The sequence below is a fragment of the Thermobia domestica genome, chromosome 14 (assembly GCF_964235325.1).
Source record: "Thermobia domestica chromosome 14, izTheDome1.hap1.1, whole genome shotgun sequence".
NCBI classification, from domain to species: Eukaryota; Metazoa; Arthropoda; class Insecta; order Zygentoma; family Lepismatidae; genus Thermobia; species Thermobia domestica.
Window position 1 is genome coordinate 10860885 of NC_137467.1, and position 21546 is coordinate 10882430.

General features: G+C 36.5%; 1 long non-coding RNA gene across 2 annotated transcripts in view; it reads left to right on the forward strand.

The window, feature by feature from the left end:
* The window catches only part of LOC145670565 (uncharacterized), a 45925-nt gene extending 29021 nt beyond the window's left edge, over positions 1-16904 (forward strand). For both annotated transcript variants that reach the window (XR_014128336.1, XR_014128337.1), the window contains exon 3: positions 16817-16904. This is a non-coding gene — a long non-coding RNA (uncharacterized LOC145670565). The remainder of the gene's footprint in view (positions 1-16816) is intronic.
* The last annotated feature ends 4642 nt before the right edge of the window (positions 16905-21546 follow it).

The following is a 21546-nucleotide window of genomic DNA, read 5'->3' on the forward strand; positions in this document are numbered from 1 at the left end:
AAATACATTCTGAGTAATCAACAAGTTAGTTTTATTTAAGGCGCAGTGTGCACCCATGACGGAATGCTTTTATATCTTCAAAATGTAACGGAGAATTCATGCATTGAAAGTACAGGATGACACACAAAAACGTGAATTATTTTTACAATCCAATCAAACCAAGAGTGATGGAAGAAAGACATTTTATTTAAAGTAATAGAAACCTTAAAATTTGCCATTTAAGAAACACTTATGGAATTGATCATTTCTTAAAAATAACATCCTTTATATGCCGTCCTCATGGGCCTCATCTGACATCCACAACTTGCTTAGAAATTCGTCGTCATTGTTATTTTTGTTTGCTATCATTTGTTGCGTGTCGCCACGTTTCGCCTAACCAATTATCTGACACTTTTATGACAGATAAATGATAAGATTTCAATCCGCCATTTTAGGCGAAAAAGGATCCTTGTTTGGCCTAATCCTCGTTACGTCTAAAATGGCGGGCAATAAAAAAAAATCACGGAAATTCAAGTAGAGGGAAATTACAAGAGAAAATTTCCTAGAAAGAAATGCAAAATATATTATTAATATTGATATTGTATTAACCCGCGGTCAATATTTTCAAGCAGTTAGGATTAGCAAAACTCCTTTATGTATTTACCATGTCCATATATATAATATGTGTGTGTGTGTGTGTGTGTGAGAGAGAGAGAGAGAGAGAGAGAGAGAGTCCGCCCGGGAGACAAAAAGATCATTACTATGCAATAAGGATGTTAGATTCACTATTATGCACACCAGTTAAATTTGATTGTATCATGCGTGTCTTCAACTCCTGATTACCTTAACTATAGCACGGCCAACAAGAGATGGTCTCTGACGTTTCTTACAACATGCGGTGGGACATTGCAGCCCCTACTTTGATACCAGTGTTACCAACCACGATCACTCTGTCTTATACCATTAATTAAATTGCCACTACAGTTGCACCGAAAAAAAACTTGACACGCGAGTAGTGGCAATGTCACTGCGAGCTGTCAGAGACGTTCTCTTACTGGACGCACTATAGTATCATTAAAATCTGTTCAATTTTTACACCATCTCCGAGACGTAGCAATCTTAATCAGAGACTTATGCTATGGACGTTCCGGTAGTATGTCAAACGAGTGAATTTTGAACTCAAAAGTTATAATTTCACCAATGCAAATAAAAACTAGTTGATTAAGTGCTTTGAGAAAATTCAAGTTGTAATGTATTGGGACGACAAAACTCTAAATGAAGCAGAGACGTATAAAAAACTTTGAGCTTCTTTCAGATGTGTTCTTGCACATCTGACCTTAATGTACTTCAGAACATTTTGCAATAAAAAATACAAATGTTGAAAGTAGTGGAAGAGCTTTGTAGTCCATTTCCTGCATTCGAATTTCCAAGATTTGAGCAAATACTGGGAAACATTCCAGTAGGCTATCATGTAAAATTCAGTTTTTACAAAAAAAAAAAAAAAAAAACCTATAACGGAACATCATATTATTAAATAATTACACAAATAGCAGATATGTTTGAACCGAATGAAATACCATGTTCAAGTGCACGTTACAAATTTTGTATAAGGGTTATCTTTGGCTTCATGCGTTTCCTTCCACTTTCTTCACCCCATCAGTTTTGTTCATTGTCATCATCATCGCCTCTCTTAGCCTTGGAGCATAAAAATGAGATTTAAACAGAAGAAAAATAAAATATTACGTTTATTTTCAATAGTGAATTCTCTGAAATGTTGAAAGGAAAATGAGAAACCTATTATTTTTTTTTTATTCAGAATGAACTTTACTTTTATTTCCCAAAATTTTATGTAAAATGAGTAACTAAAAAATAAAGTTTGCATTAAAAGTAAACAAGTGAAACACAGCTTCGCATTTCAGTCATCTAACATTCTAAATGAATGCAATACGACATAGCATCCAAATAAGAAACTAACTAACTCCATGGCTTATGGAACTCGGAGGTTCACTGCCGCGTTCACAAAAGCTCTCCATCGTCCTCTATTCTTAGCCAACTGGATCCAGTTTCTACTTAGTATTCCTATCTCTGCGAGATCCATCTTAATATTGTCCTTCCATCTGCGCCTAGTCTTCCTAATGGTCGTTTTCCGATTGGTCTTCCAGTCAAGACTTCGAAAGCGTTTCTCTTTTCTTCCATCCTAGCTACATGACCTGCCCACCTAACCCTCCTAGACTTGATGACCCTAACAATGTTTGATAAACCATATAAATTATGTAGTTCCTCGTCATGAAGTTTCCGCCATCCCCCATTTCCGTTCCTCTTGGGTCCGAATATTCGTCTCAGGATCTTGTTCTCAAACACTTTCAGTTTATGTTCTTCTCTCAGAGTAAGCGACCATGTTTTGCAACCATATAGAACAACAGGTATGATTGTCGTTTTATATATTTTAAGCTTCAAATTCTTCGACAGAATTCGCGACGACAAGAGATTTTGAACCGAATAGTAACACGAATTCCTTACTTTTAATCGACATTCAATTTCTTCGTGAATATGATTTTAGTCTGTTAATATTGATTCTAGATATTTGAAAATATTCACTTTATCAAAAGTATTATTTAATATTTTAAGGCATCCATAATTTGCCGTATTACGGTCCCAACGCACTTCCATGTATTTATTTTTCTCTGCATTTACTTCTAAACCCATGTCCCTGCAAGCGTTTAATAAGATCTCTGCATTTCTTTCTATTGTTCTCCTATCATCCCCTATTAAATTTACATCATCAGCATATGCCATAACCTGGTGAATACCGTTCAACTCTAGGTCCTCGTTGCTATCTTTGATTTTCCTTATAGCGTATTCCAGAACAAAGTTGAATAATAATGGCGACAACGCATCTCCTTGTTTCAGGCCATTTTCGACGTGAAAGCTTGTGGACAAAAATTTTTATTCCCGAACTTCACCTTGGGATTCATTTAAACATGCATCCAAATAAGAAAATAAATAATAGTATAATCAGTAATTGATAATATTGCTTTTAAAACTTAATACTATTTTAAATAACAATTTATAAAATAAATACTGTATATATAACAAATCTTTTTCATAGATCCTAAGAATAGAAATTAAGATTTAAACGCAAATATAAGGATTATTTATAGAAAAATAAAAGGACAGTTACTTGAATACATGATAGACACGCCTGAAAGATGTAAACAAACACTTGCTTCTGATTGGCGAAAACTTAAAATTGTAAACAAATCCTTACCCATGATTGTGCGAATGCCTGTCCACGATATTTGAAGGGAATGTCTAGGAATACTTATACGGGAGATTTTCAATAGCTAGTTGCTAATGGTTACTTAGAATTCAAATGTATTTTTATTTTTTCTTTGTTAGTAACACATTGAGATATTTGGATTGTGGGATTATGCAAAGATCAACTTGCCAGTAGAGCGATTTGTCCAAATCACTCATTTCAATCACAGTTGTGCATAGTTAATTTAGATATATATTGTCAGATCTAGCTCGAAATGTTTACAAATTTCATATTAATTAAAATAATATAGAATCACAATAGGATCTCTTATAATGGATTATCAGTTTTAAAAAAGCATTGAAATTGGAATGAAATCCTCTGAAAAAACAGCAAAATCTACAATAATATAACTTCTGCATCCAGATTAGTACGAAACAGAAATATAAAATCCATATTTTCGTAATACTCATGCAAACTATATTTCCTTTAAGATGCCTATTAGCAGTACCATTTGAAAATATCAGATATTTGGAAACAAACTGCAAACTAAAACGCTCACCTTTAAACGAAATTACTAATAGGGAATAAAGTATGTGCAATTTGTTTTTCTCTCATCTGAAATATAGCCACTATAGATGCTGTCAGGGCGTTAAGTTTAAATGAAAGGTATATCGAATGTTAATGTTCTCAAAATGGAAAGGAAAAATAACCATAACACAAATGTCGAAGAATTTTCCCTAAAGCAAATGCTCGTACTTAAAATTAGCTTTGTGGAAATAAAAAAAAAAAATCTCAGTTCTTCAAACAGTAGGGAATAATCTTTCGAAATTTACCTCCAGTCTTACTTCCGCGAATTTTTTTATAGTCCGCCATTTTAGGCAAAACGAGGATTAGGCCAAACGAGGATACTTATTTCGCCTAAAATGGCGGACACAAATCTTATCATTCATCTGCCATTAAAATGTCAGATAATTGGTTAGGCGAAACAAGGATTAGGCCAAACGATGCAAGATCCATTTGTTGACAGAATTCTAATCGCAACTGGTAATCGTTCTCTTTCAGTTGTTGCACTATCTGCAGCTTCTATAGATGAAATTTCAAATCTAAATGAAGAATTCTGCGAACACTCTCCCGGGACATTTCAACCGCAGCTGTTTCCTTACGAATTGAGCGCCGTGGGCTCCGTCAGACTCGCGTACAACATTAACGAGCCATTGTTACTAGAATGGCAAAGGGTTTACTTGCTCAAGGTCACTGTTCTGCAGTGCTGCCACCTGGTCACGGCTGCCAATAATAAACATTTATCAATTCCTGTTATTTTGTGTCACCCTGTATTTTCCGAACAGATTAACAATACGGAGATAGAAAAAAAATGAAATAAAGTCTGAGTTTTACGTTCCACGATTATGCCGGCTAGACTAAAGGAGATGTTGATAATAAGAAATGAATGAAATGGTGAAATGAAGAAAGTGGATGAAAACGGGGGAACCCTGCGAAAATATGAATAGCCAATCTTAAAATCACGGTTACCAGTGAATATGCTAAAGGATTGGCTCCATCAACGACTTCGACTGATTATAATCGCTCTAGGTATGCATTGCGAAAAAAAATAATTCATAAATACACTTTCGTTCAAGACTTGTGCGAAGTAACGGACGGACGTACTAACATTGTAATCTCATAAGATCCATTAGCATGATACTAAGAAACATTAACCAGTAAGATATGTATATAAAAATCCTGAAATGATTTGATTTTGTGAGCTTTAACTCCACCCCCACCCCGTTGATGAACTGCGTACGCAAATTATTTCCGTATTACAAGAAAAGTATATCGCCGCCCACACTGAGTTCTCCACGTATTTATCACTGTTGTTACTAAGAATTTGACTTTATCATATACGTAATAATAGAATTTTGGGTTATGACCTGGTAAGTATGTTGCAATATTTACTTCTCTTTGTCCGTTGTATTGTGTATGACATGATGTAACTTTCCGTTCATGCCTTCGTGAATCGCACGGTGTTGCTTCCTAGGATTCTGACACATGACAACATGCACACATCCTATCCTTCTTCATTGATTCGCTCTGTCCCCCTATCACACACGTCACCTCTTTCAGCGGCAGAGAACAAGGGAACCGAACGAATATCAGAGAGAAACGGGGTCTCTCTCTGCGAAATAAGGCCATTGACCTCTCTACCCACAAGATTGTGTGTTGTGTATCTCACTAGTCACTGTATGTTTATGTTTCTACAGGAAAGGGGGGGAAGTGAAGGGGAATGTATCATAATCCAAGGACACCTCTTTCAAGAGTTTTTTTTTTTTTTTTAACAATTTACGCTGATTTTTGCAAAGTTGTCAGAACAGATTTCTCTTTCTTTCTTTCTCTTTTTATGATGTGCTTGACATAGTTGTAGTAGTAGGTAGCGTGTTGACACTTTGGAAAAAAAAAAAAGAAGAAAAAAGAAACAGAACAACGAACTGTTCCGTAAACACGGACGAAAACATTCTAACATCAACACTATAACAATATCACAACTCTTAATATGTATTCGAGCAGTAGCGTACGAAGCAATTTATTTCGGGGGGGGGGGCAAACTCAATAGAAGGGTATTTTATATTAAAATTTCTAAAATTGCCCCTAAAATTAGGCTAAATTTACACAAAAGTCGAAATTTCGGGTGGGGGGTTCGGACCCCCACGACCCACCCACTGCGTACGGCCCTGGCTTCGAGCTTTATTATTTTCAACAAACTTAAAAAGTTCGTTAAATTCTGTATGTCTGTATGTTCTCTCTCTGTGTGTATGTGTCTGTTATTTGCGATTTTTTTTTTCAATTTTGAGCCCTCCACTCGATAGAGCATCAAAAACTACTGAGAAAGTGAGGAAATTTTTCGCGACACTCTTACCGCTCCCGATATATTGGCCAAAAAATGTCTGATTTCCGGAGATTTAAGGCACCATATCTCGGGAACCGCAAGTCTTAGAGAGACGATAACTGGTGTTGATCAATACCTAAGAGGATGGTGAACATTTTGGTACCAATTAGTAACCACTAAATAGTAATGGCCACCGTTCTCCATATATTGGCCAAAAGAGTTCGAATTTCAGGAGATTTAAGGAGCCATATCTCGGGAACCGTAAGTCATAGAGATGTGATATTTTGCAAATTTTTGCGAGAAACAGAAGAAGGTGCGGATGAAAAGATTTACTTTTATATATACGAATAATCACAGTTATCCTTCCCGCTCCTTCTCTCCATTCTTTTAAAGTTCGCTCTGCCAATGTTCATGGAGCATTCTTAACTGGTTATTTATTTATTTATTTATTTCTGGAGTTCACATGTTCCATGTTTAATATGCTCCGACGCTAAGAGAGATTGTTGTAGCGATAATGAATGAAATGATCGGAAGAGTCCCGAGAAAACGCTCGTACACGGTATTTGTCCACTTTATATACAGGGTGTCTCAAAAGTAGTTGATCAGTAAATGCTATCTATTTATAAATTACATTTTTTTTTTCAAATTATAGCTATATCCAATTTTGAAAAACATTTTTTTTGCGTTTACAATTATACTTTATCGTGTATAATATTACAATACAGAAGTACTATATATTTTATTTACAAAACTCTATTCCACTTATTTCTGGTTCACCATGGCAAGATTTGGAATGGTGTCAAATTTTCCCGGACGTAGATATGAAATGGGACTTTTTTTTTTAACATTTGTGAATATCCAAGTAACAATAATCTATTTGGCAGGGAATAGGTCATGAACAGTTTAGATATGATTTTATGTCCATTATTTTTCTTCTTTCATATTGATGGGAACATGGAACAGGCCCAGATCCAGAAATTTTGTTGGGAAGGTTCCAAACTTTGCGATGTGTTCCCAATATTACAAGCCACTACGTCTATGATAGTATTGAACATGTATTTTTTTTCTGTACCCGAAAAGAGGATAAGTAATTGTAAAATACTTCCACCTATATTTTCAGGGGAAAAAAATGATAGAACTAAATTCCTTTTATAAGAGAAAGAGTACAGATGAAGTGAAAGATCAAATTTTCATGCTACATCAATCATTTCCCTGTTAAACAAGTGATTTAAAAAAGTGTACAAATGTACACTGAGAAAAATCCCTTATCCGGACAGCGATATTTTACACAAATATACGGAATCCTTATGTTTACTACGGAAGTCAGTATGGAGCATACATTATGCATATGCTGCATAATTTTCCTACTTAGATGTTACATCATACCGTTGCAGGATGTATGACGTCTAACACAGGGCTGGGTTAACTGATCTGGAGGCCCGGGGCTAGAAAAAACTATGTGGCCCCTGCTCACTTCAAATAATAGATTTCTGTGAACGTACAGTAGGAAAATTAAGAGAATATGTTTCATATTTTTGGTCATATTTTATTCTATGATGATGATTGTATCTGTTAGGGTTTAGTAAGTATGCTTGGACACTGTTTAAAAATATTGGACAAGGTGTTGGTAAATTGGACTAACAAAAGAAAAGCGTTACTACGGAAGATAAATAATGTGTAATTGTGTTGAAGTCGGAAATGAGCCATAAGTGGCTGAGGTTATTTAAATGTTAGATTGGAGCCATAAGTGGCTGGGTTTATTGTATAATTGTTATTGTTAGTTGTGGTTCACGTACGTAGAATACGTATGTAGAAAGGAGACAGTTAGGGTAACTGGATATGTACTTTGTGGTTGCAATAGTGTATGTTAATGTACCCAGATATATATTGATACATTAAAGGTTTGAAGTAGTGTGGAATTAGTTTTCACAATCATTGGTGTTCATTAGCAAGTGTGTAAATTTTATTTAAATAGTACCTGTGCAATAAGAATTACCCTAACAGTATCTTCATGATTCTTTTTAGATACCCAGTTGATATTTTGATCAGAGTGGAGGCCCGGTGCTATAGCCCCCTATGCTCCCTTAAACCGGCCCTGGTCTACAATTTTCTGGTTATTAGAGCCAATATACATATACGTATGTTAGTTACGTTAGCCATATGTTACATACGTTCATCTGTATATGAGATCCTTACCGCTTATATACAAGTTTTTCGTTCGTACGGAAACTACGTTTGTTCGGAACACTTCTGCGGAAAATAGTATAAAATATACTTTTTTCAGTTATAGGAAAAACGTTTGCTGTACGTTAAGTCCAAAAACTACAGGATTTACGGATGTAAAATACGTTTTTACGTATGCCACATACGTTTTCTTCCCTCAGTGTATGTTGAGCTAGGAAGTTTTGGGGGATCCGGACCAGGTGGCCCCTTCCCTGTGGGTGTGCCCCCGAAGCAGAGAAATCTTGTTTTATTATTCTCGAGGTTGCCAATTTGGATATTCTGGTCCATTATTTGTTGAAGCAACCGGCCAACTGTGATTGATAATAACCGTTTTTTGTATAAGTATAGCCTAAGATATATTCATACCTAAGACACGGGTCCCATGCAGCAGAGGGGAGTGTCTTACCACTGAGCCACCGTGGTCCCATAGATATCCTGTCGACATGATTTGGACACTTATAATATTCATGAATATTAGACGGGAGTCTGAAAATATTTCTATTTTGTGATATTGACACATCCCGTGAAGTACGGACAAGGTCAGCTCTACTAGGCAATTAGCCATTCCGTGCAATGGCATCATCTGGGGCCTCCTTTCTTCAGAAAAAAAAATCTTAAAGCCACGATATTAAGTATGCTTCCCCATCATGAACAACGAAGGGGAGGGTAATGCACTCGCACTCAGAAAGGCCTAAACACTACAAATACAATTTCGTTGTGTCTGTTTCTTTTCTTTAAATAATAATCTATTATGTACGTAAGTAAATGATAAAGCAAACACACCTGCAGTGGAAAGATTGTAATCCTTTTTATAAAATCCAATATCAAGCTTCAATCTCAATATATCAGTGTACAATTCCAGTACTCTTTTATATTTATTTCTTGATTTTTCCTTCTACATATGTTAAAAAACTTTTAAAACAAACTTTTTCCACCTTCAATGATAAGGAACTTGTATGTAACAAAGACAAGAGTGGTTTTCAAATCAAAACTATGATAACTAAATGGAACAGGTGTTCGCTGCCGTTCGAGAATTGAATTCTTGTATTTGACAACAATCAAGCAATTCATGCTGGGATTTGATTGACCATTTGCTTTAGCACTGTCCATGTGACTTTAAACTAATGCGATCTAAACATGATTTATGAATGCAGTATTCAAATAGAAGGTCTGCTTTGTAAATTTACGTACCATCATCATGAAGTCTGTTTCCAACAAGAAATATTTATTTTAAATATCTGTATAGTTATGGCAGATTTTGCCACCTCTCGAAACTTACCACCCCGTGCAAATATACGTGTTGCACATAAGTTAGAGCCGACCTGAGTATGGGCTTCTCGTAGACACGATTGTCCTATTTCGGTATGGTTTCAGGTTTATTATTCATTATTATATGTACAGAAACAAGTACACAAAAGTACCGTTTCATTTTGTTTTGTCCATGACAGTAAAGGTCCGGTAATCAATTACATATATATGTATTTCAGCACCTCAAAGCGGAAGAAAGCTTTCTTTATTTTCAATTTAAACATAAGAATGGTTGGAAAAAACAACTGACGTACAGAAGAACAAACATTTGCCGGCGCCTGGGCGCAATTAAAAACAAACACACCTGAAAGCAGACACTTACAAACAAGCAAACATAACATCATATTTTAATGAGTACGTTAATTAATACCATAACACCTATATTATTTTATGTTTAAAAAAAGGAACAATCGATTTTTATATACATTACTGAAGTTTTACTAGCATCATAAATATATTAAAGACTTTCAAATACAGCAAGTTTTCTTCTCACAAATATATTGTAGGTCACATGAGATTTTTTAAAAAAAATTTTTAGCTAACTGGAAAAGAAAGGGCTTCTTCACGTATCATATTCACATAGTCGGTCATGAAAGTTATTTTTTTTTTTTTTTTTTAACCGAAAAGAAAAGACTGGTTGTTATATTCATATGTGCGTACAGTTATTCCACTTTTAGAATAGTTAGTTGTCGGTCGACCTAGTCTCTGTAATCTGCACATAAATTGGGTTCTCTTGCTGTTATATATCTCCATTACTTTAAGGCTGAACAGTGTAAATTTATCACATTCAGCACCGTACATTTATTCTTATTATTTTTCTTTAACTAAAGCGACGGGATGGGTACACTACAGTGTTGCCAAAGATGAGAGAAAGTTTAATTCTACAGCATCGATTCCAACTAACTCTATGGCTTATGGAACCCGGAGGTTCAATGCCGCGTTTACAAAAGCTCTCCACTGACTTCTGTCCTTAACCAACTGGATACAGTTTCTACTTTGTATTCCTATTTCTGTGAGATCCATCTTAATATTGTCTTCCCATCTGCGTCAAGTCTTACTAATGGGCGTTTTCTGATTAATCTCCCAGTTAAGACTTTGAAAGCGTTCCTACTTTCTTCCATTCTGGTTACATGACCTCCCATCTGAGCATGGGCGTGCCTGCTGGGGGGATGAGGGGGACGCGTCCCCCCAGAAATTTTCTAGGAGGGGATTGTCCCCCCCAGAAAATTGTATAGCAGGAATTCTTCACCAAATATCTCGACAAAAATGATGAAATACTGGAATAGGAACGTCGATTGTCAATGAATAATTCCTGGAATTGAAAGGAATTACAGTTTCATTGAAGAAAACTCTGTAACAATTACCAGGGAGCTATAAATGAAGTATAGGAGGTAGCGACACTGTATTAGCTCGAATATTAGCGACACTGTATTACTGTATCGAAAACTACCACAACGCGTGCACATATTCATTTGCGGCAAAAATAAAATTTTGAAATATCTATATATTAAAATACTACGTTTATACGTTTGTAGTCAAAAAACGTTTATATGTTTGTAGCAAATTCTTTTAACAATCGTATCTCGGAAACTACAAGCTCTGGAAAGATGCCGTTTTCACTGATTGATTGCAAATTTTGTGAAGATTGCTGAGTTATAATTGAATATTTTTTTTTTAATGGACGTTATTCCTTTATTACATTTTTTAGGAGTACGCGGAAGTATTGAAAATTTAAAAAGTAAAGCATCATATCTCAACGAATTATACATCCCAACACCGCACATTTGTATACGAGGTTAGTATATCTCTCCGGCATTTGTTTTATGGTCAAATGATAATGAAAATGAAATCTTTGAGTTTTACGTCCCACGGTTATGCCGATTAGGCTAAAGGAGACGGTGATAATGAGAGATGAGTGAAAATGGTGGAATGAAGAAAGTGGGAGGAAACGGGAGAATCCCGAGAAAACCCACGAGCACGGTGTTTGTCCACCACAAAGTTCACTTGGCGGGGGCTGGGATCGAACCCGGGACCCCAAGCACCAAAGGTGAACGCTCTACCACTGAGCCACCGCGCCCCCTCAAATGATAATGAAAAACGAAGCATAACTATTTCTCCAGTGTAAGATGAATCTTTATTGTTTGGAGTGTTTGGCCCAATGAACACCATATAGCCTATCACTGACATTATAATTAATTGTGTGTGAGCTAGTATCTTTATGAAAATAGTAGGTTCTAATTGAAAGTACGCAATTCTTAGTGTGTCTTTTCATTCTGAGCAGCTACAGCTTTGTGAAAGATTTACAACTTGGTTCCAAGGCAAAAATATTTCGAATTTGACTTAGTACTTATTAAAAGTTTCATGCTCAGTTTCAAATATTTCTGCCTTGAGATTTTATCTTTAGTCTTCCAAGAAAGCGGTAGCGGCAAGAAAAAAAAAATGTTGCTTTCTAAGTATCTAAAAAGATTCCTTTCCCTCTACACTTATAGCATTACAACGAGGAAAGAGAAAATGTGGAATGATCTTTTTTTTTTTTTATTATTTAATATACCGACTCTTGCTGTATCGGCTTCGTGTAAAAATACCATTATTGTGCCAACCTCGACAATCGATGGAAGACTTACAACACTGTTTAGCTTCGGAAATATAACTCAAAACCTGCCTAAAAGATCTTTTTCTTCGTGTGCGGGTAACGTAGGTCTCTTTGCGTGTTCTTTCTAATGTATTGTTGAACTTGGTCAACTGGACTGTACGCAAGTGCACCACTGTTTTTGAAAGGACATGTTTTGCAGCGTGTTTTCTCCAACAGTAACGTTATTTAGACAGCTGTTTTTATGTGTTACTGTGAATATAATGTTGATATGAAGTTTTTCATCTCTTGTTTCTGTTTAATGTTGTTTTATTGTTTGAAATGGATCAATTTGTCATAAGAAAAAAGCAAAGAAGACAGCACGTGGGCCAAAGCAGTGCCATTGTTGAAGAAAAAAGAAAAATTAATTCAAATGATAGTTCAGCTGATGGATAACAACCTGAAACTGACAATGGAAATTCAAATCTTGTATTGGTCGCCATCACCATTAGTGTCTATAGAAAAAAAATCTCAATCTCCACGTCTGGCAAGTGGTTCAGATTTTCCCCACCCTTCGAACCTTTCAAAGCCCAATTAGACTTTAGTGTTACCTACAAATTTTCCACAACAGTCCCTGAAAGGTCGAACATTGAAATTTGTGCCAACTTGGTTACTTCCGTGGCTGCACGCCTATCCAAACAAAATTAACGTCATTTTTTGTTTTTACTGTATGGACATCTTGAAAAACATTTTTTTAAAAGTTCTTACTAAAACTATGGAAGACGATTTCTCTACTCTAGGATTTTGCAACTGGAAGAAGGCTAAAGAGAAATTAAGTATACACGAGACTTCAGAATGCCATAAACTGGCTGTACTACGCTACACACAGGGAAAAAAAATCCAATAGAAAACCAATTAAACAAACAAATTTTAGATGAACAACTGAAAGCCAAGAAATTCCTGGAAAAAAAAATATAATCTCAAGTATACGTTATCTTGCAAGACAAGGACAAGCATTTAGAGAACATGACTCCCGGTTCAGGAATTTATTTCAGTTGATGAGCCTTTGCTCTGAAGATTTTCCACAATTGAAGAGCCGGATAAAGGGAAACATGAAGAGATGTAATTTCATGGATGTTAAAATCCAGAACGAAATCTCGAAACCATAAGCCAAGAAATTGCTTTTCATATATGTAACAAAATCAAATCGCAAAACCCTCCTCTGTTCTCTATCGTGTCTGATGGTTCCCGTGATGTGGATGGCGAAGAACAATTAAGTATTTGTGCCAGGTAAGTTCATGAAGATCTCTGTTCTCATGAAAGTTTTCTTGTGTTCTACTGTATATCAAAAAACTACTGGTGAGTTTATATCTTCAGTTATTCTGGATGAGATGGTGAGACTCCAGCTTTCAATTGCTCAACTCAGTGGACAAGCTTATGATGGCTCTGTAAATACGAGTGATGGCTCTGGAATTAGTGTCCCACCTATTATATGTAAACAGCAACTTCTTGCTTTGTACGTACATTGTGAAGGTCACAATACTAATCTTGTGATTAAGGGTGTCTGTAGTGCATCAGAAGTAGTGAGAAACTCTTTGCAGTGGGTGCACGAACTATGAGTATTGTTTTCGCAGACACTTTCAGTGAGGTCATGATTTTCTCCTCTAACCGAGGCTAATGCCTTGCCTTAAACATTGTAAACATTAAATCCTTGTGTCCCATTAAGTGAATTTGTAGACTTAGTCTAATAGTGGGAGTTGTTTGACATTATGAAGAAATTCTCTCTACGTTGGAAAAGATGAAGACTGACGGAATTGTCAACACATCTTCAGGATCAGCAGCTGGGCTTTTGCGGCTTTTTGAAGAAGGATTTACGTTCCTTGGGCTCATATGGCTAGAGATATTATCAGAGGTTGGAGATTTTTAACAGGGCACTTAAAGACGTAGTTTCAGTGTCAAAATAGGAAACAATGCAAAATCATAAATGAAAACATTAATTTGTATAATATGCTTAGTCACTAATCATAAGTTCATTGTACTGTCATGAAACCTACAAATTAATATCATCGCCCTGGAAATCCCATTAATTATAATAAATATTGTCAACAGTACCATAAATAGGATTGTTTGTGTCGCTGGAATAGAACCTGTTATCACCATTGATAGGATTTATCTATCCTATATTGCAGCACTTTAATTCATGTTATGTGACATTTTGAAAATTAAGGGGGAAGGGATACAATGACATCAGCCTTTCTTTAAGTTTGGTCCACAATGTTGAGTGAAGGGTATTGTCCCCCCCCAGAAAATTTTAGGTGGGCACTCCTACGATCTGAGCTTTCTAAAGTTCGTGATCCTAACAATGTTTATTAAACAGTATAAATTATGCAGCACTTTGTTGTGGTTTCTGCTATTTCCATTTCTCTTGGGTCTGAATATTCGTCTCAGAATTTTATTCTTAAATACTTTTAGTCTACGTTCTTTCCTCAGATTCAGCGACCATGTTTCACAACCATACAGTACAACAAGCATGATAATCGTTTTAGATATTTTAAGCTTCAAATTCCTCGACAGAATACGTGACGACAAGATATTTTGAACTAAACAATAACACGAATTCCCTGCTTTTAGTCGATATTTAATTTCTTCCTGAATATGGTTTTGGTCTGTTAATAATGATCCTAGATGTTTGAAAGTATCCACTTTATCAAAAGTATTATTTGATATCTTAAAACATCCATAATTTGCCGTATTACGATCCCCGTAAACATCCATGTATTTAGTTTTCTCTGCATTTACTTCTAAACCCATGTCCCTGCAAGTGTTTAATAAGACCTTTGCATTTCTTTCTATTGTTCTTTTATCACCCCCTATTAAATTTACATCATCAGCATATGACATAACCTGGTAAATACCATTCAGCTAGGGCCTGGTTACTGTCTTTGATTTTTCCTTATAGCGTACTCAAGAATAAAGTTGAATAATAATGGCGACAAGCGCATCTTCTTGTTTCAGGTCATTCTCAACGTGAAAGCTCGTGATCAAGAATTTTTCTACCCGGACTTTACTGTGGGATTCATTTAAACATATCTTAATTAATCTAACTAACTTTGTCGGTATTCTAAATTGTGCACGAATGTTGTTTATGTTTCCCTTCTAGCCAAGTCGTAGGTCTTTCTAAAATCAATATAGCAGGGTATCAGGGTACAATTGACATACCGGGATATTGCATTTCGTCGAAGGATAAATATTTGGTCGTTTGAGAAAAATCCGTTCTCCAGACAGCAGTATATTGTACAAATAGAATACGAAATCCTCTTGCTTACTATAGTGCTGCCAAAATGTCTTGAGCCGTGGCAAATATGCGAACTAAAGCTCACACCCACGGTTGAGCCAATAAGGGTTCAGCTGTTACTGAGCGAGAGAGCCTTAGCCAAAAGGAGTGAAATTCCTTCAGCCGATAGCAGCGCTTGGAACGGAAGACTAGGTGTCAAGTCAATGTGGTTACGGAGAATACGTTATCCGTATGCTACATAGGCACTGCCATTAGATTTTACATCATGCCGTTGCAGGATGTCTGACATCTAACAGTTTTCCGTATATCACATGCATATACTTATGTTACCTTCGTCAGCTATATGTTATATACGTCCATTTATATGTGAGATCCTGACCGCCTATATTGTTTTATACGGAAAGTACATATAGATGGAATACTTATACGGAAAGTATTATAAAACACGTGTTTTCAGTTATACGTCTGCTGTACGTTAAATCCAAAAAAACTACAAGAATTACGCATGTAACCCACCTTTTAAAGTACGCCACCTATATTTCTTTTTCTCAGTATGGTTGATTGATTTCGCCAAAAATCCTCACTGATAATATCCAATAGTTTCATCTGCGTAAGGAGTAAATCTTGCTAATAGAATATTTGAGAAGATTTTATAGAATGCTGACAGAAGATAAATGCCTCGATAATTATTACAATCAGTTTTGTCACCTTTCTTGTGGAAAGAAACAACGACTAATTCTTTCCACTCTTGTGGCAATTCCTCCTTGTTCCAGATAAGGAGAATAAATTTGTATATCTTGTTCCGCATTTTTTCCTCTCCAGCTAAAATTACTCAGCCGGAGATTTGTGTTTCTTTTAAACAGCATCGATTCTAAGATGTTAAAACTGATCCGCAATCATTGACTTCATCGTTGGTAACACAGGCGTCATTAGAGGGAGGGAGGGTTGGGTGGAACATGCCTCACCCAATAATTTTCTGTCATGTATAAGGTTTCCAACTGGTATTTTAGGGTAGGGCCGGAGATAAGGTTGATAAAATGTGCCGAAACTAATTCTAACAGTTTTATAACGACTTCAGTAATTACTGATGATACTAGATATAACAGAAGAAATGAACAAGAAGGCATTTGTATTCGATGGATAAATGAAAGTTTCGGACCTAATGAAATTTTTGTGAAACTGACCACTGAAATTTGAGATTCATAACTTTGTTTACTGCCGTTTGGTCTTTCGATAAGTTAAGTGGTCCTTTTCTCCTCAATGTATGTTATTTCGACACGAATAACATGTTTTTCTTTCCAGGTAAAATAGCCAAAGATCTAACGATCATACCACTGGTAAAATGTGTCCAGGTTTGAACAAATCTCCAATTTCAAGTGCCCACGCTTAGGTAGGTTTCTAATTACATTTTTAATACTAATTTGAGATCAAGTCATTGCAGTAAAGGTATACAAACGTAACATATATAATGTATATTCAAGGCGTTCCAAAATTAAACCAACAAACTTTGCACGATTTTCTTTGTAGAAACAATACATTCTTTATCTTGCACTTCGAGGAGAGATCTTCACCTCACCTCTATTAGGGTTGTCAGTTTTTTAATCGAAAAATGAAGAAAAATATGCATATAACAAACACTTATATATGATTTCACATAGCAAAGCAAGCTAATTTAAATTGGAAACTGAAGTAGATTCATTAAAAATAATTGCAACATGTATAAAGGTAACCAAGAAAGTTCTGTCGCTTTTTGTGGAGGTCTGTCTTCAATTGGCCCTCACACTGTAAATTCAATGCGAACGGAGGTACGGCAAAGGTCAGTTGTTTGTGTGGGTACATCCAACATACTACCTAGTTGTAACTGTTCAGTTACACAGTGAACTTGCGTAAGGACAGAGTGAACATGGGATCTCCACAGAGCATCATAAGGCCGTGTATACTGTATGAGTTCAAACTAGAGTAAAACGCCGCTGCAGCGGAGCGGAAGCTATGCCAAGCCTTTGATGAGGGTGTCGTGACTACGCGGACAGTGCAGCAGTGGTTTAAGAAATTTAAGGACGGCAACGAAACACTCGAAGACGCACCATGTGCTAGAAGACCAAAACATATACGAAATGAATATCTTTAGGCAGCAATTGAGAACAGTCGCCAGAGATGTGAGGAACTGGAGCTACAATTCAGTGTGACTGAAGAAACCATTTGGCAGCACCTCCATCAACTTGGGAAGCACTACAAGCTGGGTCGATGCAGGGCCGTGACTTGTGGGGGGCAGGGGGCAACTGCACCCCCCAGGGAAGCTCCCATCCGTTCGAGGGGCCCATTCTAAGACAAAATTTTCTTACTCCATATACGATATGAACATGAAATTATTAATGAAGCATCAAACAGGTTTACTATTTGGTCTAGGAATTAATTCGTGCGGTTGGTACGCACACATTGAAGCTGTAGTACAAACACAAAATACATAAATACCTTAAGTAAAATATTGTCCATCGCTAGCCACCACTTTCGCCCATCTGTCAGGCAATGTACGGATTCCGTGGCGAAAGAAGTCCTCATCCTTGGAAGCGATCCAGTCAGAGACCCATGTTTCGATATCTTCTGAAGAAGTAAACCGCTGTCCAATCAAATCGTTGTTCATGCAATCGAACAAGTAGTAGTCCGAAGGAGCAACGTCTGGTGAATACGGCGGGTGGGGTAAAACTTCCCATCTGACATTTTCTAAATAGGTTTTGACCGGTTTTGCGACATGTGGGCGAGCGTTATCATGTTGAACAATAAGTTTATCATGTCTGTTCTCCCATTCTGGTCGTGTTCTGGCCAGAACTTGCTTCAAACGCATTAATTGTCGTCGATAACGTTCTCCATTCATAGTTTCACCCGGTTGCAGCAGCTCATAGTACACCACACCTTTCATATCCCACCATATGCACAGCATAAGCTTTGCACAGTGAATATCTCGTTTTGGTTGTGATGGACCTGGTTCACCTGGTTTCACCCAGGCCTTTTTTCGTTTAGGGTTCTCGTAATGGATTCACTTCTCATCACCCGTAATAATTCGATGCAGAAACCCCTTTCTGCTCTGTCGTTGAAGCAGTAATTCGCAAATAGTTTTTCGTCTTTCAACGTCTCTGTCTTTCAATTCATGTGGAACCCAATGTGACATCTTTTGAATCATTCCCATGGCTTTCAAGCGTTTGGAGACTATTGTTTGATCAACGCCTAATGCTGCTGCAAGTTGTTCCTGCGTTTGACACGAATCCTGCTCGAGCAATGCTGTCAATTCTTCGTCTTGAATTTTTTTTGGCTGTCCAGCTCGCTCTTGGTCTGCCAAGCCGAAATCACCACTTCTAAACCGTGCAAACCACTTCTGACACGTTCGCTCAGCTAGAGCATGGTCACCATACACTTCCACCAAAATACGATGACTTTCAGTCGCACTTTTCTGCATGTTAAAGTAATGCAGCAGGCCACCCCGCAAAAACACTTTATCAGGCACAAATTGCGCCATGTTCACTTAACTACAAACTGGTGTTGTTGACGCTTTAATCCACTGCCCTATACTACGAACGATACGCGATGACAGGGGTTTGCAACACATGTGTGGATACACGGAACTGTGGGACGCTCCGTTCGTTGTGCCATCTCTTGTCCACCCGCACGAATTAATTCCTAGACCAAATACATAATTAGAAACCAAACAGCACACAAAAGGTAAATAAAACAAAAATGAGTCGTGGGCCCATTTCAGTAAAAAAAAAAAAAAAAAAAAAAAAAAAAAAGTCTACTGTTAGGGGCCCTAATAGAAATATTTATTCGTATAGCTTTGAGATTTGTCAATATTGTCTTCTTAATTAATTTGTCATGTAAAGTAAGAGAAAGATGGAAAGAGGGGGCCATGAATTAGACAAGCAACTCTTTCTAGGGGGCCCAAATACACTTATTAATGCTTGCCCATCCAGAAAAAAAATCTAAATTATGGCGCTGGGTCGATGGGTCTCACATGATTAGACTCCGGGCCAGAAGGCAACGCGAGCAGACACCTGTGTTTCTTTGCTGTCTCGTCTAAGAAAGGTGTCATTTCTGGACAGGGTGTTGACATGTGACGAGAAGTGGGTCATGTACGAATCTTCAGGACGCTATCATCATTGGTTAACATCCTATGAACCGGTTTCAAAACAGCCGAAACCAGCACTGCACCAGAAGAAGGTTCTCCTGTGTGTTTGGTAGACTGCTCGCGGCATTGTGCATCGGGGACTGCTACCAGCCGGTCAGGGCATCAATGCAACTGCGTACTGTCAGGAGCTGAGCCACGTTCAAGAAAAACTCAAAACTCTGGAGTCAGCATTCTTAATCATAAAGGGGTCCTTCTGTTACAGGACAACGCTAAGCCCCATGTGGCTAGGATAACCCGGGACACCATTCTACGCCTTGGATGGGAAACACTATTGCATCCGCCATACTCTCTGGACATTGCACCGTCCGATTATCACCTGTCACATCACTGTAATTACACAGATACTTCACACAATCGATGTAACTGCTTAATGGATTCGTAGAACAATGCTAATGGTTCTTAAGTTAATATGCTACGTTGCCACATAGTGAAACTTTTGATTCCTCATAGTAGCTGAAGGAGTCCCGGAGGATATTCCGTTATATAATATTTTCACTTTATTTTCACCTCTAGAATAGCTTTCTATTGACCGTGGACGCCATTTTCAGAACACCCTATATACATTTCTTTTTATGTACATATATAAAGTTTAAAATGATGAAAACAAATGAGTACGCTACAAGATCTCCAATTAAATTATAAAGTTACTAAACCTAGACAAAAATCCCTCAAGTGGCAACCCTGATACAGAGAAAATCGTGTCATGTTTCTAGGGCATTTGTTCGTAGCAATTGTTTTGTTTTATTATTTATTATCTTTTTATGTGCTCGTGCATGTCGTATTGTACGTTTACATTTAATTTATTTTTTATGCCTTGTAATACATTACATATCAAAATGTAAGATTTAGTAAGATGTTAGTAATTAATTTTTGTTCTGCAATGGTGTCTTCAGATGAACATCGCTAATTAAACAAGTGTTAATAACAATTTTTGCCTTTACTTTTAACTATTCTAGTCAGTAAATAAATAAATAAATAAATAAATAAATAAATAAAGCTAACAGGAAATATGATAATAAACATTTTCAGGTTCTTCTGACAAGTGAGCCACCTGTGATGGTTGTGGCTATTTGAGACTGTACCAAGTCTAAATTATTTATATCGGAGAATTATTATTTGACGCGTACACTCATCGACAAAAGTTCTTTTCGTTTGATGTAATTAGTTTCGTAAATAACTTCTGAATGAAAAGACAATTTGCATAGAGTTTTCAGTAAATTAAAAAGAATGTAATTTTCTTTACGTACCAGCCATAAAACCGTTCTTGCCAAAATAATCTTTACCAAACGCAAAGAACTTTTGTTGTTGACTGTACAAGTTATTACATGTGTAATGAAGGCATAATTATACTATGCTTATATACATAGTATTTACATTGGAGTGTCATCTTTACCCGTAATTGTGTGGGGCGTCCTCATAGTCCTTCGCATAGGTTATTATCAAAGAGCTAGGAATTTTAGGCGCAAAAAATTCGTTTAAAAAGCTGCTAAATATTGGTTTAAAAAAGTGCAAAATTTTGTTTTAAAAGGTTGCAAAAGTTTATTTAAAAAGGTGCAAGAAGGGGCCAAAATTTGGTAAAAAGAATACAAAAGATGCAAAGGTTTGGTAAAGAACGGTGCAAGATTTTGGTAACTAAAAATATAAGAAAGTGTAAAAGTTTTTGGAAAAAAAGAGATCAAAAAGGAGTAAAATTTTGATAGGAAGAAAAATGAAAAATTTTGGTTTAAAAAGAAGACACAAGAAAGATGCATAGTTTTGGTTAGAAAAAAAATACAAAATCTTACTTTAAAAAGATACAAGTAAGTTGCAAAGCTTTGATTAAAAACGTGCAGAAATTTTTGTAGAAATATGTGCA